Source organism: Mauremys mutica, chromosome 14, assembly GCF_020497125.1.
Source record: "Mauremys mutica isolate MM-2020 ecotype Southern chromosome 14, ASM2049712v1, whole genome shotgun sequence".
NCBI classification, from domain to species: Eukaryota; Metazoa; Chordata; order Testudines; family Geoemydidae; genus Mauremys; species Mauremys mutica.
Genome location: NC_059085.1, coordinates 34,897,181 through 34,916,650, shown reverse-complemented (window position 1 = coordinate 34,916,650; position 19,470 = coordinate 34,897,181). Strand labels below are relative to the sequence as shown.

The following is a 19,470-nucleotide window of genomic DNA, read 5'->3' as shown; positions in this document are numbered from 1 at the left end:
AAGGTGCAATAACACAGCCAGCATAAATTCAAATGTGTATTTAGGCAAAAGTTCATAATACCTATTTATTTTTGAGAGATTCGCCCAGTTTAGTCAGGATGGGGACTTTCAGTAGGAGATTTAATGTAGCTGCCCAAAGATCATTTACCAGTCTGTCAGCTTGGGACATGGCTATAGGCACGTTACAGTGTCACGCTGTAAGACCCCATAGCTAGTAATAGCCAGAAACACTTGAGAAGGAGGTAGCATGATTATTGACTCTTCTTTTTGCTGTTTCTTACAACATACTACACTGCTGTGAGAGATGCCTAGTGCTTAATAAATCACTGCCTCATTACACTGTTCCTTGAGTTTGTTTAGGGCACTACTCCAGCACTAGCTCCAGAGGACTGTTAGCTTTTCTCAGAAATTTCCCTCAGATGTGCTCTTGTATCTTGACTCAGAGAAGAAAAAAAAATCCCCCCATCTTATCTTTAAAATAACTTCTAAGTGTACACAACTGTTTACATAATAAAACTGCCTGAGGAAATAATACTTCAGACATGTTTTGAAATGATTTTAATTAGTGGCTAGATATTATTGCCAAGAAGAGGGGTTAAAGAAAGAATGCTTTCGTTCTTTGTCAACATGGCATATTAGGAAACAGAACCACAAAGTTTGCTTTCTTTCTTTCTTTCTTTCTTTCTTTCTTTCTTTCTTTCTTTCTTTCTTTCTTTCTTTCTTTCTTTCTTTCTTTCGCAGAAAAGCTGCTTATCCTTTCCCTAAACAGGTCATTTTTTGTAAAGCAAGTCTCCAATCCTCCATTTAAAAAAAATATTATGAGATTCTTATTCACCTTTTCCATATCTCTTTAGTTAGCTCCACCCTTCAGCTTATGTGCCGGTCTGTTAGGATAAGATTTTTTTCAGTGCTTGGTTTATTAGATTTAAGCAGACAAATTGTTCATTAGTCAGTCTGATGTACTAACAGAGAGCATTCACCTTTGCTGATTTTTGGTAAAGTGGTATTTATTGAGCATTGTCAAAACTGATGTGGAACACATTATGTTGTATTCAAATCTCTGATGAGTTTGACTCTCTAGAGCAGAGGCTTTACAGACCATGTGTATATACTGCAATGAGCACAGCATTAGTGGGGGTTGTCTGCAGTGTGACAGCCGTGCCTTTAGGACCTGATCCAAAATACCATTGAAATCAATGGAAAGAGTCCTATTGACTTCAGTGGACTTTGGACCAGGTTGCAATTTCACACTGATAGCTTCTTGCTTTATATAGAACAAATCATGAGAACCAAGCTTTCCTCACATCTGCCCTCAGAGTCAGCAGTTCTTTAAAATTCAATAGGGTACTACTGATTAATGATCATTCACAGACATTCCATCTAAACCATTAAATACCACATGTGATTCTGATGTGAAAACACACAACTCAGCCCAAGTTGTTTAAAGTGTGACCTAGCTTCACTCACAAGCTTCTTGAATCTTTGTGAACATTTCACAAAACTGGATTAAGTTTCCATTTTGTAATGTGCAATAGGGTGGTATATTCCACACAAGCAGTGAAAGGGTTAGCAGGAGCCTGAGCCCAGTTAGGCTACTGGGAGGCACATGAAGTACTATTAGGCATAAGTGGTGATTAAAGCCAGTTAGGGAGGAGCTGGATCTTCATAAAGAAAGAAAGGCCAGGGAGGAGACCTGGGGAAATGTAGCTGGGAGTTTCCTGACCTGGGCTAAAAGCTGAGAGAAGCCTGGGAGGCCAGAGACCAGAGATGGGTCCTCCTAGGCAGGGGGAAGCAGAAGGCAATAAATCCCAAGAAGCTTTGAAAGTAAAGCCTAAGGGGTCTTGGGAACTGAAGTTTGAGGGGCTGCTGGGAGAGAGGGAAGAACACTGTAGTCACTCTTTGAGGAATAGAGTGGAGTAGAGAGTGGAAAGACCTGTGGGGAACAGGAAGGCCTGCAGGGAAAGAGGGAAGCCCAGGGAGGGAAGATACCTGGAAGACACAGGATTGGAGCAAGCTTTCGTGGCTGACCCTGACACAAGGCCATGAACTGGCTCTCTGTGGAGAAGCCTCCCTGCGGTATGCTCCTCATTACAAAGAGCCCAGGACGGGACTGAGGAAAAGGCCTGAAGAAAGATTAGTATTAGGAAGAAGTCCAGAGTGGCAGCTACAAGGTCTCTAATAGAGTTGACCTTGGCTTCTTGTCCCAGGGTTCCTGGACTGGAAACTAGTGTAGAGATCCCCTATCAGCCACTGCAAGTCTCTCTGAGTCCTAGAAGGCAGTAAGAAGGGTGATTTTACAGGCTGTTCAAAGAAGCAACATTGATTGACTTTCAAGAGAGCTAAATCCACCCTTCTTCCGCCAGACAGACAGTGGCTACAGCATGAGGTCTCAGGAGTGGGGCACTAGTCCTCAAGGAATATGGAAGACATCCAAGCAGAACAATAAATGACACAGATAACAACATGATAACTTTTCTTCAACTAACGTTTATCTCAGTTTTAGCTTTCGGCATTTCAGGCCCCAAATCACTCCTCCTGCCTCTTTAAGCCAGCACCTAAATAGGAGACTTTTGTCTGATTGAGTTTGAAATATGAAACAGATGAGAAAGTTAATAATTTGTGTATTTAGTGATACTTAGTGGCCAAGATTTTCAGAAGTGACTGGTAATTTCAGTGCTTCACTTTTGGCACACTCAGGTTGAGACCCCTTAAAACAGATTTGATTTTCATAGTGTGGGTGTTCAGCACTTTCTGGATATGTGGCCCCTATCAGGCATCTCAAGTTAGGTACTCAAAAATGGAAGGATGAGGATAACCTGCATACAAGAGAATATGGTGCTGGCAGACAGCTGTAGGAATCTTTATCAATATTTAGCTGTCGTGTGGATATTAGCAAAGTAAACTAGATGATGCATGGGAAAATGGTGTGCGGTGATTTAAGTGATGGACTAGTCATTCCGTAATGGACTTGAGAATTCCCAATCAGATCGTACTTAGTCTTAGCAAGCAGGAAGCTGGCAGGCTGTGTTTTAATCAACTGATAGCATCACTTGGCAGCTGGTACCCAGCTAGTGAACTGAGTATTCCTGAAAGACCAGATCACTAAGTTTCAAATAGCCATTTCCATACTTCTAGTTCAAATTAAACACATTCCAGCAGAAACAAAATTTCTTTGAGAAATACAATGGTCTCTCTGATTACTTGTACTCATACAATGTGACATAAATACATCGAGTCTGTCTCATCTTCACCTTTTCTATCTATCTTCCCACTTAACTGTCCTTAGAAAATGAAATGCAAGAACCTACAGATGATGAGCCTCCTAGATTGAAAGGATCATAAAACCTTGACAAATTTTCTTTATTTTTAGATGCACAATCCTATTTTGAGTTCAGGAACGTGTCCTGTAATTTAAAAGAATATTTTTTCCAATGGTAATACATTTTAAAAGGAAACAAGTTTTTGTAGCCCCTGTATTAGCTATTAGATGTAGAAGAACCCACCACAAGCTGAACTGGCATAAGTGGGTGCTGTAAATATACAATATAATGGAGGCACCATAACCTTAACTCTGCCCTGTAGCAATACCACGAGGGAGGGGAAAAAATCAAATATGTCTTTAAAAATCAGTTTAATCTAATCTGGGAACACAAATGATAAAATGCCTGGATAGTAATCCTTTATGGCTTTTGCATGGTGTCACTACTGTGTGGAGTTAAGGTTTGGGTGCCCTAACTGCCTTTCAAAACTTTAACATGTATGGATTTCTTTTAGGTTTCACCTTAACTCTGAATTTCTTTGGTTTTGGGATAAGTGCCACATCCCTGTAATCTTTCATTTTAAATTATTAATACAGACCCTCAACCTTAACTCCATCTTAATGTAGCTTTTGTCTGGGGATATAAATATATATATATATGATACGACTGATTTCTGTTCTTACACCGGTATAAATCAGAAGTGATCCCATTAAAGGAAATGAAAGACAGTGGTCTAAAGCCAGTATAAGAGCAGAATAGGCTTGGTACTGTGCTTATTTTTTGTGTCTGTATTTGTTTTTCATTCTACCCACTCTCTGCTCCATCATTGTGGTTTGTGTATTTTTCTCTCGATCCTGCCTTTTCTCCTTTCTTCCACAGTCCTGGGGTTGGGGTGGATATGAAATGAGGCAAAGCAAGTTTGTTCAGCCCTACAGGAAGCTATGTGTAAATAATAGCAAGGATATGACAAAAGCATGTGAATTCAGTGAGCTGATGCTGACACTGTCTTTAGCTCACGCTATGGAGCCTGTGTATTGCATCCCATATGGTAATGTACATCACAAAGACACAGGCTGTTTGGAGTCCTCTGTAATGCTGAGCTACAGCTGGCTGAGTTAAGGGCATAGTATGCAAGTCTTTACTTCCAGTTTCATTGCTTTTGGCTGTTTCAAGTCCACTTTACTGCCAGATAGGTGTCCCTACCTTGCCAGTGGGGATCAAGAATGGTTTCCATTCCTGATGAAGCATGCAGTGACTTGGTGCATCTTTGTTACAATTAGGAAGCACCATCCCATCGAACATCTTAATAATGGAAACTCTCAGGAACATGAATGAGCCCATGTGCCTTAAATAACTTGTTGCTGTGTAAACATGCACAGTTGCAATTATCAAGCTATGCTGTGGTATACACCCATATATATATATCTGTAGCTAAGGGCAGAGTCAAATGTGTTGTGTTAATTTGTCATGCTTGGCTTTTGTGAGGTTGTTTCTGTGCCTAGCAACCAACTTTCAAATATGACTATATCAGCCATTGTAAAAAGTAGCCTTTCAAACACCAGAAGGTCCAACATAAGGTCTTATCCAGTGTTATGTATCTACAGAACCCCTTGGACATCCAAGGTAAAATCCTGGCCTTGTTAAAGTCAGCAGCAAAACTCCCATTCATTGGGGTCAGGATTTCACTCCCAGGCTGGAGAAGCTGCTGGTACAGTCCTTGCAACAGGCTGATTTATTCAAGCCATGATGCCCCTTTAAATAACTTCCCTGTCTGAGCTAAATGTCAGCTGTTCATCTAGGGACAAATGCTGAGAGCAACCCCCTACATAATTGCCCTAAGCCAGCATGTCAGGCAATCACAAACTCCATCCTTGGAAAGGAGGCACCATGTAATACCTAAACCCACAATACACAGCAGCTGCTAAGGGCTGTTACTGCCTCTGAATAAGAAGAAGCCTTCATAGCTGTCTAACCTAGGAAACCCCCAGAGACTGTACCAGTAGTTTGGTTACTGGATGGGAATAGGGACCAGCAGGACCAGCAGTTTGGCCATTGGATGGGAACAGGATTTAGTTGTATATGCTCATCTCGGTGCAAGAGAATTTGTACATGTGGGAAGGAATGTAGAGAATTTATTCAGGCATTTCAAGAATGAGATGTGAATGTGTTCTCAATTGTCTGCAAAATGTATTCAGATATTTTTTTAAAACGTTTTGCTTGTTTTTGTTCAGGTTCCTTCCCCTCTGCTCCCCCCGCCCCAACCAGACAAAAAAGTATGTGAAACAAACAAACAAAAATGTTTAGTTTGGTCTGTGGCTTTGCCAACTTAGAGAAAAAAGTCCAAATGATTTTAAAAAATACATTTTGTCAAATGCCATTTGCTCCTGCCAGATGGAGAATCCTCTGTGTGCCAAGTTTCAGCCTGAAGCAAATTCAAATGGGTGAGTTACTTCTGTATGGGTTGTCTCTTACACTATGGAATGTATGTGGATCAGATCCTGCACCTGAGTAACTTAATTCATGTGTGTAACCCTGCTGGCTTCAGTGTAAGGCTTGCTAAGTATTTGGGATCCTCTGAGGAGAAAGTCCTTTATATGGATGTAAACTCAAAATATTGGGGTTGGAAGGGACCTCAGGAGGTCATCTAGTCCAATCCCCTGCTCAAAGCAGGACCAATCTCCAGAAATGAAAGTGATGCATAGTTACCCCCAGTGGAAAGACTCTTGTTGAAATGGTATATCACAGTCCTAAATCCCTTCCATTGGGGAGGCCTAATCTTAATAAGAGGCTGACCCCAGTTCTGAAAATATTGAGCATATATAATTGTTCCCTGCCATTTTATGAGATTATTTTATTTCCATCTCTGATCTTGTTGGATTTTTTTTAAATCAGTCTTAAAAAATTCTATGTACTAGAAGTCGCAGGATGTAATGATGTATCATGATCAGTGTTTTCAGTTTAACAAAGCCCATGAAAATCCCACCCAAAGCAAGAACTGAGCTCAGATTGTTTATTTTCCCATCAAGGATTCACCGCAAATGCTAAAAGGCAGAAGATTCCTCAACACTCAACTGCTGGATTTGAGAGCACAGGATTTGTATATAGAAATCAGGTAAAACAATGTTTGAACACTGACTTAAACGATTTTATGCTAAAATGTGACCTATAATTCATCTAAAATGAACTCCCCCCTCCCCCAAATGAGGAAAGAAAATCCTGACCCAAATATGGAGCTCTTGATCATGATTTCTCCCCCGCCACCAATATTTCATGGATCTTGGTTCCCTTTTTACAGTATTTGCTCGCTTGTATAAAAACACTGCAGATGAAATCATCTAATGTCCAAGAGCATCTCAGGGGACAGCAGGCCAGGTTACAGTATCACACGTTATATGTCATTCAGACAAAATGTACTGAAATCATAAAACCAATACAAAGCACATGGCATTGCAATAACAGATTCTCTCTCTCTTTCCTCCCTCTGACCATCTTAGGGATTTCTATAAACGTTAGCACCCATCCCTGTATTAGCTAAACATTTCCATCGTAAGTTTTATGTCGGCATGGTAAGGTGTCTTATGGATTTAATGAGTCTTTTACTCTTCCCTGTCACTGATAGAAGAGGCTTTGCTTGTGTTATACGTGTAATAGTACCTTAGTACATGCTCCTGGACATTCTCATACACAAATTACAATTTTATAGGGTGACAAATGCCCTTTTGGCTAAGAATAGATAAAGGATTACAGTAGAACCTCAGTGTTATGAATACCAGAGTTATGAACTGATCGGTCAACCACATACGTCATTTGGAACCAGAAGTATCCAATCAGGCAGCACAGGCCAAAAGAAAGAAAGCAAATACTGTACAGTACAGTACTGTGTTATTCGTAAATTACTGAAAAATAAAGGGAAAGTTTACAAAAAGATTTGACAAGGTAAAGAAAATTTTTCTGTGCTTGTTTCATTTGAATTAACATGGTTAAAAGCAGCATTTTTCTTTTGAATAGTAAATTCTCAAAGTTGCATTAAGTCAATGTTCAGTTGTAAACTTTTGAAAGAACAACCGTAACGTTTTGTTCAGAGTTATGAAGATTTCAGAGTTACGGACAACCTCCATTCCTGAGGTGTTCATCACTCTGAGGTTCTACTGTGTAACAATACTCTGCACTTACATAGCCCCTTTTGTCTGTGGATCCCAAAGCCCTTTTGAAAGGTGATTAAGAATCATTGTCCCCACTTCCCAGATGGGGAACTTTAGGCAGGGCGTGGTCGTGATTTGCCTAAGGTCACACAGCAAATAAGTTATCTTGGTCCCCTGACTCCCAGATGTCAGTTTTAACAAATATTGCCAGTCTGTAGTAACCATTTAATACCTGATAGTAACCATTTAATAGATGATATGTCCTTTAGTGGGGAAATACATCCTCTACTTTTCAGCAGATGTGCTGAGTGATATGCAGAAGATCTTTTCTGTCTCTGACTTCCATAAACCTATTGTACTGACCCTGCAGTGTGCAGGCTGTCAGTTGCCCAAGATTTTCAACCAAGTCTCAGGAATTTTGGTCAGGAACTCTAGGGGCTTGTCTACATGGGCCCATAGTACAGACTACAGCAGTGTGAGTTACAGCACACAATAAAGTGTTGCACTGTAACTGCCCCATGTAGACCCTTCTAGAATGAACTCAAAGATATCTAGTTCACATTAACATCTTCCCAGGTTAGCGTGTAGGGTCTGCACGAGGCCGTTACAGCGCAACATTTCAGTGTACGCTACAACTCGCCCCCTGTAGTTTCCACGGAGGGGCCATGTAGACAAGCTCTGGGACTATACTCTTACAAAAAATGTCACGGGTTCATTAGTATCTTTTCAGAGCAGACAGGGCTTCCATTTTTAAGATTTCATCCAAACGACCGCATATACTCGCAAGTAACTAGACATAGAATTTCCAACTGAGCACATGCAAAAATATGCCTGTGTGTTGCACATACCTAAATTTGAAAATATGGCCTGTTAGCTTGCTCTGAATTATGAAGGGTTGAGTCAACGTTGCCAGGAGTCTTGTCACTGCAGTGATTATTTTTAAATTCAGATCTGAGGCTAAGGCCTCTCCACCAACATACCTAGTTGACCACAGAGGCCATAATCGATTTTTATCTTGTATTTTAAGTCCATTTCAGACTAGCACTAATTATTTGTGGACATAGTTCAACACAGATTCCCTAACTAACCCGCTGCACACTAGGTTATTGTGTCTACTAGTTCATTCCAACCAAACCCATGAGTGCAGAGAAATAAATCCCAGCTTTATTAAACATGCAGGACACCAGAGGAAGGACAATACCACTCAGAACAATGCTGATAATTTCTATATATTTTTTATTTAATTGAAACTTAAAAAAAAATAAAGAAAAGCCCACTGCGACTTTAAGCGTAAAATCCATTTTAGTAGCAGGAAGCTGTTATATGGTTAGAGCAGTTATTTTTATTGTCTGTCTGGGTATAGTTTTTAACTGCAGGCACAGAATAAATCAATAGTGTCATAAAGCTACTCTCACCCTGTGCCCTTTCTAAAGGGACATTGTTCAGTGTCTGCACTGAATGTGACATAGACTAGTGCTTCGGTGCACTGAATTATGCCTCCACTATTGTTCTAAAGAAGAATTTTCAAGTGCAATACATATTTAGATATATCTCATTGCTCATGTCATCTCAATGTCACTGGATTAAAACAACAACCACCCAGTAATATCATTGAAAAACAAACTATTTTTTGCCAGCACATTTTAAGTGACATGTTAAGCAGGTGTGTCTGTTCACGCTGAAGCAAGCCTTCACAAGACTTTCCAAAAAGGGAAAGTCTTCTCTGGTTCAAGTATCAGAGGGGTAGCCGTGTTAGTCTGGTTCTGTAGAAGCAGCAAAGAGTCCTGTGGCACCTTATAGACTAACAGACGTTTTGCAGCATGAGCTTTCGTGGGTGAATACCCACTTCTTCGGATGCAAGACCCGAAGACTCTGGTTCAGAATGCCCATGCCACACCACTTAAATCTGACAGTAGATAGCCCTTCAGTCTAGCAGACAAAGGCATGACAAGTGGCTGGAAACTGAAGCTAGACAAATTCAGTCCAGAAATAACATGCAGATTTTTAACATGTGTGTAGTTAAACATTGGAACACCTTGCGTAGGGACTTGGATTCTCCATCACTTGCAGTGTCTAGGTCAAATCTGGATGGCTTTCTCAAAAATATGCTATAGCCCAAACTGGGGTTCATGCAGAAATTACTGGGTGAGGTTCTTTAGCCTGTGTTATAGAGAAGGTCAGACCAGATGATCGTAATGATCCCTTCTGGATTTACAGTCTGACTCCACGAAATCCTGGGCTGGGGACTGCCACATTTTTCACCTTTGAAACAATTCCTTAAGTTATCTAGATGTTTAGTGTTGGTTATGCCAGATCCAGCACAGAGTACCACAAAATAAATCAAAGCATATGAGCAGAGACAAAGGGCCAAATTCCGAAGGGGTGTATAGCGTGATACACGAATAAATGGGTGTAAGGAATATCAAATGAGTCTATGTCTGTAACTTATGCAGGAAGGGCCTGGAAAGGAAGGGTGCACAACTGAAAACAGCTAAACGGAGGGTGTAAGGATGTGTAAGCCTTTTCAAACTCACGTTCTTCTGGTCCCTCAGCATGTAAATTACTTCACCAACTTAGATTCCACCAAACTCCTTTGTACTCCCTGAGATTCAGCTATATTCCTTTATACCCATTTGCAGATGCATAACATACATCACCTTATGCATCACCTCTGAATTTAGCCTAACAAATAACATGTCTGTTTAATTGAGAAACACTTTTTAAATCTGTGGTGTGGAGTTTTAAAAAGAAGCTATGAATTAGAGACCGATTTGAGCTGAAATACTTATCATCATAACTGCCCATCAATATCCTAAAATACTCATTGATAATTTGGATCATGCTGTGAAAATTATTCACATGTGGACCAAATTCGTAAGGCATTTATTTTCAAGAATGAACTTTGTCAAGCCAACCAATCAGCATTCTCATGATTTTGTCATTAGCACGTTCAGGGGTAATACTTTTTAGATAAGTCTTACAAATCATAGTTGTGCCCCGAAGTGAAAGGTGTGGGTGGAGATAGAAACGTTTGTTCTGTCTGTAGAGGCAATCAGAGTCCTGTGTTCAGGGAGATCCCTTTTTTCACGCCTGTTCAACCCATCAGTGTTGCATTGTTATTGGTGTTGAAGGAAGTTAAGAAGTGAAAACAGTGTGCTGGATTGATTTAGTTCAAAGGAAGCAAAAATATTATGTGCAAGAGATCTCCAAAGTCAGTAAATTAATCTCTCTTATGTACTGTATATGGTACCAATAAAGAGGCACAGATAGCCTGTATGATTTAAAGAGCTGGTCAGATCATTGGTTGCAAATATTGCTCGTTGCAAATTTAACCCGTTTTCTGTTTAGAGTGTTCAGGGACAGTGATTTCTGCTACAACTGATTTCTGCAACACCCCCATAATTTTCTCAAAGAGTTACCTGAACAAATTTCAGCCCCTGATTTGTTTGTAAACAGCTCTCTTTCACTATCCATTATTCTCTAAATCCCATGATATTGTTTCTGCTCTTTCTTTGGGCAACTGAAACTTTGTGAACACAAGAATAGCAAACAATGGATAATAAATGAGGCCCTTCCTGATAAAAAAAAATACTAATTTGTGCTAAAACTCATGACGTTTCCAGGATTCTCAAATGTTTTCACAAATATCCAGTGGCCATCTGAATACTGGCAAGCAGTAATAATAATATTACAGCAAATATGTTCCTCCGTAAATAACAGCAAACCAAACTTGCTGACAAATTTGTGACAGTGTTTGTGAATCTCTTTTTGTACTATTCAGCCAACTCTAACAATGTATCATACTTGGAAGAAGGTTCTGTATATACTTATTTCTTAATCATTTTTTTTCTGAGCACCTTGCTGTTATCTAAATGTGTTGGCTTTATGCTTAGGCAATGCCACCTATGTGTTTTATTCCTAACGAGCTACCACTCTTTCTGTAGCCACATTGGTGCAAGAGGATGTGGATTAGTACAGTGTGCAGTCTCTCTAGAAGGGAATTGATTTAATGAAAGGGTCTTCCTCATCCTTTCTTCAGGACCCTGCTTCTTGTTTCTGTGCTGTTACTCAGAGAGTCTAAGATGTTGACCCAGTGCTTAGAAATCACTATGTGTAGGTCAGCCCTGTAACAGTATGTTGAATGGAGGCATTACCGGGTGCGGCCTAGATCAGCTGTAAATAATATATGTTAAAGCATTCTCAGAAGCCAGCAGAGTTAGGAGCATTTGGTTCCGATGTGTGTCAGATGTATGCCCTGTAGACTAGTCTGTCCTACTGTGAGTCTGTGAGCGTGTTCATTATCAGCCCAGGAAAATAAAATGGTGTGTGTGTGGGGGGGTGGGGATAAATTAAGCTGAGAACACAATATCAATCGCTGCTGTCTTTGTCAACTTATTACCCAAGATTTATATGTGATGCAGTGAGGACTGCTCAGTGACACATTTTAATTTAATTAAATTTCCTGTTGGACTGATGTCTGATCAATCAATAATGTTAATGTTTTTGCAATTTAGAGATTAAATCACGGATGAGCGGATATTGAAATACTGACCCCACCCTGCTCCTGAGAATATCTTCTTCCACTCTTGTGCCACAAATATCTTGTTGGTCAGGCGTGTGGAAAAAAACCCACCCCCCTGACCAACATAAGTTTCAGCAACAGAAGCACCGGTGTCGACAGTGCTATGTTGGCAGGAGACACTGTCCACGGACATAGCTACTGCTGCTCACTGGGGCCGCCCTGTTGGCATAGAGCGGCTACACGGGTCACCTTACAGCAGCACAGCTTCAGCGGTACAGCTGTGCCACTGTAAGGTCTGCAGTGTAGACAGAGCCTGAGCGTATGTGTATATAAATTTTGTTTCTTTCTGTATTTTGAACTCCGCCATACACCTACTACTTATCCCAAGAAGATTGCAGTCTGCTGCATAGTAAGGACACCTCTACTTTTCTCTTGATAGTGGAGGGTGCGGGGGAATTGCCCACTGAGTGAGAGAGTGTGTGTGTGTGTGTGTGCGCGTGTACAGTGTGGGTGGAGGAGGAGATGGTGTTTGCTCTTTGCAACATGTTTAAAAAGACACCTAATGACTTTTATAGCAGAAAGCTTAAGTCTCAATATATAACATTCTCCAAGGCCACTGTTCATCTACAGGACTACTGGACACGGAGGGCCCAATTTGCTGAAAAATCACTTGTGCTGGGCTTTCACAGTTTTCTCATAGAAATGTTCTTTCTGTTAACCCCTGTGTCTGTGTGCGTGAGACTCATATTGCACAAAGCTCTTTGGATATAGAAGAAACAAATTCATGCTACTCAGCACGTTAGGCGGCAGATGAGCTATAAAGATTGTGGATGAAGAGTGATGGCACATGCTGGCATGAGGGTGTGTGGTTGGTGCTCATGCCTGAATGTAACCGTACCAGAGACATGTAAAACTAAGCCCTGGTAATTTTTAGTAGTCCCGAACACTGAGGGACTGGGAACGTAGAATTAGGGCAGAAGATAGCTCCACAGCCCTGATCCTGGAATGAATGCAATGGATTCCTGGACATCTGGTTGTGCTCACTTGGAGCTCAGTGCAGGATAAGGACCAAGAAGTACATTAATTCAGGTTCTGCATGGCTGGTACTTACAAGGTAGCAAAATAACTCGAGCATGTGCACTTTACTATCTTCGGCAGCTAACATCCATATTGGACGTTAGCTCTTCTTCACATAGCGCACAGTCAACCTGTGGAACTCCTTGCCTGAGGAGGTTGTGAAGGCTAGCACTATAACAGGGTTTAAAAGAGAACTAGAGAAATTCATGGAGGTTAAGTCCATTAATGGCTATTAGCCAGGATAGATAAGGAATGGTGTCCCTAGCCTGTTTTCTGAGGGTGGAGATGGATGGCAGGAGAGAGATCACTTGATCATTGCTGTAGCAGGGTGAAACCCTGCTCCTGCTGTGAGGGGTTTAAAAGTGGCCTGGCAGGGCTTGAGAGTGGCTGCTCTCAAGGCTGGGCTGATTGAGGAAGTGGCTGCAACTGGGGCCATGCCCCAAACTGAGCCACAGGCCTTATAAAAAGGCCAGGGAAGCCAGAAGGAAAGACAGTCTCTCTCTGCCTTCAGAGAGAGAAGGGCCTGGCTGCAGGGAGCTAGAGACTGGATACCTGAGTGAAGCAGGGCTGGGGACAGGCTGAGGAGCTGGGGAGCTCCAGGCTGCGGCCTAGCGAAGGGCCAACAGGTACTAGGGGTTGCAGAGGGCAGCCCAGGGGTAGGCCAAAGCAGCAGGTCCAAACCCCTTTGCCTGTGATGAGTAGGCTGATACTGCAGTCTGCCCCAGAGTGTGGGGCTAGACAATGACTGGCAGTAGCCAATACTGAGGCAAGGTAGGGATAGAGGATGGGGGTTCCCTGAGAAGGGGAAGCCCTGAGAGAAAAGGGGTTACTGCCAGGGGGCAGCACCCCCATGTAAAAGGGCACCGGGTCCAGGGAGGGACACGGGGGCCAGAGGACAGGTGGATCACCAGCCTGCAGAGGGCGCTCCATTGCCTGGAACGAGCTAATTCCCGGAGTCACCAGCAGGAGGCGCTGCAGGGGTGGGTCCGGCCCGTCTACAATTGCCTGTTAGATTCACTCCCTCTGGGGCACCTGGTATTGGTCACTGTTGGTAGACAGGATGCTGGGCTGGATGGACCTTTGGTCTGACCCAGTATGGCCGTTCTTCTGTTCTTATGAGGGAGAAATCACCCTTTCCTTGTACTCGTGATGCAGCATGATCTATAGCAGAGCAGGATGTTTTGTCACATTGTTTCAGATTCCTCTGGTTTACAGACAGAGTATTGAAATAACATGACACAAATTCCAGCAGCACACTGTAGGACTCGGCGTCGCACCGTTTCACGAATAGAATGAGAGTTAAGTTACTTGTGAGTTCTCTAGTGGTTGAGATAGTTCCGAGCACAATTCTAAGCCTTTTTGGTCTGAATTCTGAAACACGAGAGACAAAGTTATGATACTGCAAAGCCTTATGGCATCAAAACCACTCCAGTTGACCCTTCTAGTTATACTCTCTTCTCCCACACAGATAGCACCATAAGTTTGCTTCTGTGTCACACCTGGTCCTTTCCTGCACCTGTTCATTGCCAGGTGAAAGGAGACCAGTGACTTGCTTTACCTAAGCTACTGAATAGCCCTCAGATGTCAGTATTAACCTGGAGCTAGATTCAGATCAGTGACTTAGTTCCGTATCTTATCAGCAATTCCACCACCCATTCCCCACAATAAATAAAACCAGCCTGCTGTTCTGTGTATCTCTTTCCTAACACAACATGGTTGCCTGTGTCAAGCATTGCAATGGGATCTATAACAGCTATCCATTTGGACAAGCCTAGTGTCTCTGAGTCACCTCTCCCACTGGTGTAAAACAGGAGTAACTCCAGTGAAACCAGTGGAGTTACACTGGTGTAGAACCACTCTGACCTCAGAATCAGGCCCCCTGAATTTACTTTTCATCCCTTGTGAGCTACATGGGAATCTGAGTGAGCCCTGAAAACTTTTCCACTGAGATGTCAGTATGCTCATTAGTTCATTCAGCACCTTCTTGTTTCCCAAAGAGCATCTGTCCTGGTGCCATGACGCTGGAACAAGTGTCACCATAACCGTCTATGTAAACTTGGTGACTATTTAATTCTCTGGGAACTATCTGTGCACCTGTACTCCAGAGGATAGTTTCTACTATGGTACAAATTTTAGAATATGCTACAGTCATCAATTCTGAATCCATACTATTTGTCTTGTACTGTGACTTATTGTTTCTCTTTAGTACCACCGTATAGGTGGGAGATACAGAAACGTGCAGTACTTTTTGTACTAGCCCCAACATTATTTATCTGTCATGTTGTGTAATAATAGGACACATTGAATCAAATCATCCCAAAGCAAGCCATTCTGATTGAAGAAAGTCAGACCCATTTTTAAATTTTGCATTTACAGTTTACACCATAAAGTACATTCGTTACCCGTGTTAATATTTGCTCCAAAGGAAAGCTAAGAGCAGTTCTTCATCCTAACTTAATTCTAAAGGTGGCCCTGACACCTCTGACCTGCAAACTGAGAGCTCACATCAGCCCTGATCACTGAATACTAATTATTAATTCCAGTCATTAAAAACAGAGAGTAGAAATGAATGTGAGAGTAGAAATGAATCAGGGAGGAAAGTCCTGGTACAAATGGGCACTCAATCAGTGTTTTCCAGTCTTGCCACTTCATTCACATAAGTGAGGGCCAAAGGTTCCATTAGCCCCAGAAAACAACATGGTGTTTAAATTCAGACCAAGAACCTAAACAGCAATGTATATAACCCTGTATCAGGGAAATGGATATCCTTACTGCTGAATGCTCACAACAAGGTGGACTTCCTAGATGGGAGAAAGAGAGTAGACAAACGCAGGTTATTCTTACCATGCATCTTTTTCTTTACAGAAGACACCTCACTCTTATCATTGCCTTGAGCAAAGATGAATAAAGCAGTGAAAGCAACAGTAAAGTTTACACACCAATAGCCAGTCTCAGAGTTAGTGTTGGGTGTTAGGCACCTAACTCCCTTAGGCCTCCTTTGAAAACCCCAGCCTTTAATCTGCTTACAAAGATATAAACTGCTTGGCCCGTGGGGTTTAGCTCAGGACAATATTGTATTTGACCCATAACAACAATGACTTGAAGAAATGACTTTTCAAGGTGGTTGGCCGGGAATTCTGATTGCACAATCCTGTCCGAGTAACTTTCAACTGTGCCAGGAGTTAATGAGAGGAATTTGGTGAGTGCCCCCAAATACCCTCCAGTAAACATACACTAAATCCAGAAATTTAAATATTTTACTAGGGGACTTGGAGGGGGTGGGAATGCAAACCTCTGTAGCGAGAGAGGAGAAAAAGACATGTATGCATCTCTACAACAGTGGAGCAAATATGCTTTTGCATAAAAATGGAATCAATAGATATTCAGCCAAATTAAAACACTAAAGAGATGAGGGAAGCCACTGAGATGTGTGCCACATAGCCGGATATGAATGAGAAATCTAGCCTGGAACACCTCTCTCTTTCTGCCTAGCTGGCACGGTGGTTTGTGTTTGTCTTGCTGCTGTGCACAATAGGTAGATGTCTCAAGGTTAGGTTACACGAGTGGCTTGCTTAGCCAAGGTGACTTCTCTCATCTGTTACACATCTCAGGGTTATAAATAACATAGCAACCTCTGTCTGATCGGGTCTTGAGGCTGACAACCCCCTCCCTGTCACAAAACGCTTGGACAATAACAAGCAATAGGAAGTTCCAGACGGTGACTGCTTTCTTGTTTACCACAAATAGGGGATTGGATTGGTCTTTGTTCCTCTTTAATTAGGGTTTATTGGTAAATCGGGCAGATTTTTCAGCCTTTGGATGATGTGGCCTGTCAAGGCCTAATTCCTTAGGCCTATCAAGTATGAGATATGTTTACAAAGCACCTTCTAGAATTAGTTAGGTTGCTATCAAAAGAGAAGGGTATATTTCTATCAATGAAACACTGCTATGACAAGGTCTGTCCCCTGAGACAAATGGCCTTTTCCATGGAGGCTTTAAATAGGAGCAATAATGGTAGTGAGCAGCACTGAGATGAATAATTAGATTGTTCTTCATAAATCCTGGAGTGAAGACTTCCAAGCAGGTCCATTATGTGTGTCGTATGTTAGCACTAAGCTTTATGTGGTGTGGACACAGTTCTATGCTAGGCTGAGATGATGGGTGAGTAAATCATCGAAGAAGATTGGGACTTGGAGAATACAACTCCTTTCTTTCCCCCCCCACCCCTTTGGTGGAGATCATGTGCTCTGAAATACAAACACCCATATTATTTATTTTATCACTAAGAATTTTTAGAGAACTAAACAGAATGGTCACTGAATATTTATGTTTTGTTTATGTTTCAAGACTGGGAAACATACACATTTTCTTCACGTCCCCAGACTAGTTCATTTAAGTGATTCACTTAAAACATTTTTTCAGAGCCAGTGAAAGACAACTTCCTTCTCTGAGGAATGCAACAGTACAATAGCAGCTCAGTATTATCTTCACGTAGCCTTGGTGAAATTTCCTCTTGCCAACTTAAAACTGATCTTCAATTTTTTTCCCCTTTCAATTATTCAGGGTTTTCTTTCCATGTCCATTATGAAAAGAATTCTCAGAAGAACTGGAAATCAAATGTCATTCCATTCTAATTCTGATTGGTAATTTCTTTAATTGGAGTTAGTGTCCACCGGCTCCTGCCAGGTAACAGAGACAACACACACAGCATATTGACAAGTGCATGTGCTCATTCAGTGAAGTACTACAGATAGAACTAAATCCATGGTTTGGTTCAAATGAAAACACATTCACAATCCCCTCTAAACAGCATTGCTGAAAAACACCAGGGATATTTTTCCTCCATTGAGGTGGGACCAAAGTACATGCCTAATTGCCTCACTCACTGATGAGAGGGTAGTCCTGTATCACTGTAAGGTTTATGGGAGCTGACTGGTTTGAAAGTGATCTGATTATAAATTTAAAAAGTCAGGTTGAGATGAGGAGACATCTAAAATCCCATGTCTTGTGACATTAAGAGGCTGATTAGCTAAACATTTTGCATGCAGGCCAGTACAATGGCCTAACGTGACTACCATGTCATGTCATGCAGGAAACTGGTCTGGTCTTGCAGCCGCTAGGTCAGCATGAGGGTGCAGGAGGGGAAGCCCCTTAAAACCCACTGTGTAGCTGTGTAAGCGCCAGCTCTGATTTAGCTCCTTAGAACTGCTACCTAATTCCTCCCCTCTGGAAATACTCAGCTCCCATATAAGAATTAGCAAATGGCATAGTCTAGATAAGAATCCATCCACTGGATCAGCAGCTGAGAGCAGCCTTGGCATTTAAAGGGACCATCTAGCAAGATCTGGTGTATGGGAGTTCTCTTTCCAGTATCATCCTTCACCGTCCCCTGAGGGTAGGATTGAAAAGGTTCTGCGATAGCAAAATACTGTCAGGTTAAAGCATATTAAGCATTTTATAGGGTAATTTGAACGATAATCATCAGCTTCCTATTGTATTATCCATATTCATTCACAGGTGTACTTTCTTTTTGCTACTAGCATAGGAAACCCCCTCTTATTGTACTAGACTATGTAAAAACAATGGAGAGAATTTTTAAAGACACATTCCTATTCACATCATAAGAACATGAATTCTAGGAATTTCCTGTTCATAAGAAGTTTGCATTCCTAGGATGCAATTCTCACACACTTGAATGCATGCTCCATAAACGCTGCAGTAGAAGTCACTACCATTTCTTCCTGGCTGGCTGGCTAGCTGGTAGCATGGTCTGCTGTGGTGAAAGAAGATAGAACTGATCTGATTTTCAAAGGTCCCAACCAATCACAGCTCCCATTGCTTCAGAAAGAGTTACAAGTGCTCAGCACATTTGAAAATCAGGCCACATGCCTATATTTGGTTGAGGTGTCAAGTATGTTCACTAGGAGTTTGTACATGACTTCTGCTAATTTGTTTCTTAAAAGCTGTCTCGGCTGTGTGGTTGCTCCAGTTTTCACAGTGCAGTTTGTGGGTCAGGCAGGCTTGCCTTGTGTCGCATAATGTGACTAACCCAAATTAATCAAAAGTAAGACGGGGTGATGGCTTCCTACCTGTTTGTATAGCACCTGCAAAAGGGGGGGCTGATCCTGATTGGTCCTTTGGGCTCTGTCAGAGCACAGATATTATATAATAATATCAAGACCTTGGAAACTGGCTGATAACAAAGGTGTATATATAATATCTCTTTTTCTTCTATGAAGAAAAGAATAGTTTGGGATACTTTAATGTCCGAAGTTCTGATTCTGCAGATTGTTCAGTGTGTGTGGACTTCTGTGGAGCTCCGCATGATTGCGGCAATGTAGAATAATCTGCAGGATCAGAGTCTAGGTAATGTAATGCCTTCATTTCTCTAAGGCAGCACTTCCCAATGTGTGTGATGCCCCCTGCTGGGGGCAGTGTAAAGGACAAGCCAGAGATGGGGCACAGAATG

The 19,470-nt window shown here is 41.8% G+C and overlaps 1 protein-coding gene across 5 annotated transcripts in view; it reads left to right on the top strand.

Annotated features, from left to right (window-relative positions):
• Nucleotides 1-19,470, top strand: part of MAF (MAF bZIP transcription factor) — a 224,243-nt gene that overhangs the window by 67,761 nt on the left and 137,012 nt on the right. For 2 of the 5 annotated variants that reach the window (XR_006573390.1, XR_006573391.1), the window contains 2 exons: nt 5,652-5,701; nt 6,287-6,372. The exons of the other annotated variants lie outside the window; for them this stretch is intronic. The gene's annotated coding sequence lies outside the window, so the exon portion shown is untranslated. The remainder of the gene's footprint in view (nt 1-5,651; nt 5,702-6,286; nt 6,373-19,470) is intronic. 5 annotated transcript variants of the gene reach the window in all.